Source organism: Alligator sinensis, unplaced genomic scaffold (genome assembly GCF_000455745.1).
Source record: "Alligator sinensis unplaced genomic scaffold, ASM45574v1 scaffold682_1, whole genome shotgun sequence".
NCBI classification, from domain to species: domain Eukaryota; kingdom Metazoa; phylum Chordata; order Crocodylia; family Alligatoridae; genus Alligator; species Alligator sinensis.
The window spans coordinates 1,489,671-1,491,816 of NW_005842011.1; the positions used below are offsets into that span (position 1 = coordinate 1,489,671).

Below are 2,146 nucleotides of genomic sequence, written 5' to 3' on the forward strand. Positions count from 1 at the left end.
CCCCTGGGGTTGCCCCCCGGTGTCGGCGCGTCCGTCAGCTGGTAACCTTGGGGCTCCGTCCTCCCCTACACCCTGTCCACTCACCACCTTAGGCTCTTCCTCTTGGGGGTCTCCACGTCGCCCCTGGCTTGTCACCCCCTCGCCTCAACACGCCGTCCGTCAGCAATGGTCTTCAGGCTGGGCGTACTGCCTATGGGGACGCCAGCCCGCTCCCTCCGTCCTCGTACCTGCGCTCCCCCAGGGGTCCATGGGGGCGCTGTACCTCCTGCCGGCTCTGCTCTGTATTAGGCACCTGGTTGCCTCACCGGTGCCTTCTGTCTTACTGCAGCTGGCCTCCCTGCCACTCCTGCCGCTCCCGCTGCAGCTGCCCTCGCTCCCCGCTCTGTAACCTGGGATCCGGCGAACTCCTCCTTCTGTCCGGCTACTGGTGCTGCCGCTGGCTTCTCCACCGGTTCCGCTGATAGTCTCAGTGCTGGCCTCTCCACCAGCACCGCTGCCAGCTGCTCTGCTCCATTTCTCGGAGCCGCGACTGGCTCCGCCTCCTCCGCTCCCGCACTCTGCAGGTGGTGGCTGACTCCCCACTTGCTGGGGCTTCTCTCCACTCCTCCTTCTGTCCGGCTACTGGTGCTGCCGCTGGCTTCTCCACCGGTTCCGCTGATAGTCTCAGTGCTGGCCTCTCCACCAGCACCGCTGCCAGCTGCTCTGCTCCATTTCTCGGAGCCGCGACTGGCTCCGCCTCCTCCGCTCCCGCACTCTGCAGGTGGTGGCTGACTCCCCACTTGCTGGGGCTTCTCTCCCCAGCCTCCTTCGTCCAGCCGCCCTGTTGCCTCGGCGGGGCTGCCTTTTGTTTCTCCCTTCTCCCGGCCGGTGTGCCCCGCCCCCGCTGCTCAGCCACAGCCGGATAAACTTCCTTCGGCTCCTCCAGCCCTGCGGGAGGTAAGTGGAACCCTTTGCCGCCGCTGGGGTTTCCTGGCGTCTCCGCTCACCTGGGACAATGCCATATAGCTCATTGGGCTGGGCCCAAGCAGAGTCAACAGCATTTCAAGCCACGGTGATCTCACAGCTCAGCACTGCCCAGTATGTGTATGTACTTCAGATACCCCCACAAAGGATCCATGTGCTATTCAGTCTTCCACTCATGACTGGAACCAGGGGTTCTTGTTACAATTCCTGGGATTCTCCAAAAATGTATATGCAGATGAGGCACAGGGCAACCTGTTCCAGCTCCACCTCTAGGAGGGCGGGCAGAGGGATTAAAAAATAAACTGGAGCATTTATTAACATGTGAGGTGCCTAAAGCTGTATTGTTTAGTTTAAGATTGAAGGAAAAACAAACATAACTTCATTGCAATAAGTTAAAAAAGGCTGTGTAACAGGAGCTTCATTAACAGGAGCAGTGAACAGGCAGCAGAATTGCAGAACAAAGGATAGCTTGATTGGTAGAACATCAAGACCACTGAAAAGAATAGAGGATAATTAACACTTGTGAAATGAAAAGTTTAGAAGGAATGTGGTAGATTATAATTAACCATGAAGCCAATTGTCTCCCTCAGCACTGAACCAGTGAGTTCCTCCCCCCCACAAATATTGTCTGGATCCATCCCTGGATTTGCTGGATATAATTAACTTAAAAACAACCATTTATTGAGGAAGGAGAATTTTTTGTTAATCATAGTTCATCAAAATAGTTTAAAGGCACCCCTCCATAATTTATCTGAATTTGTTGCCATCCTACTTGAGAACCACTGCTGTACTACCTTAACTTGTTTCAGTGGTTCTCAGTTGGGGTTACGCTGCTGCCACCACAGACAGGTGAAGGTGCCTCGCACATCTTGTATGGAGCTTGACTGGCAAGCAGTTGCAGCGGATAAATGTCATGCATACAGGAGTGCCCACCCTTACTGAGGCTTTCCTGGCCCAACCCCACAAGTTCCTTCCAGAAACAGAGGTGCATGGGGCAGTTCCATCTCACGGCAGCAGAACAGCTGTCTGGTGAAACACAGGAAATCCACAGGTTTTACATTTTAAAGTTTTGAAAATCCAAAATAGGAGAATCAGTGAAGAGTATCTCATAGATTCATAGATGTTAGGGTCGGAAGGTACCTCAACAGATCATCAAATCTGAACCCCTGCCTAGGCAGGAAAG

General features: G+C 54.1%; 1 protein-coding gene across 1 annotated transcript in view; it reads left to right on the top strand.

The window, feature by feature from the left end:
- Positions 1-2,146, top strand: part of LOC102377482 (plasminogen-like) — a 103,649-nt gene that overhangs the window by 72,357 nt on the left and 29,146 nt on the right. The gene's annotated exons all lie outside the window — the stretch shown is intronic.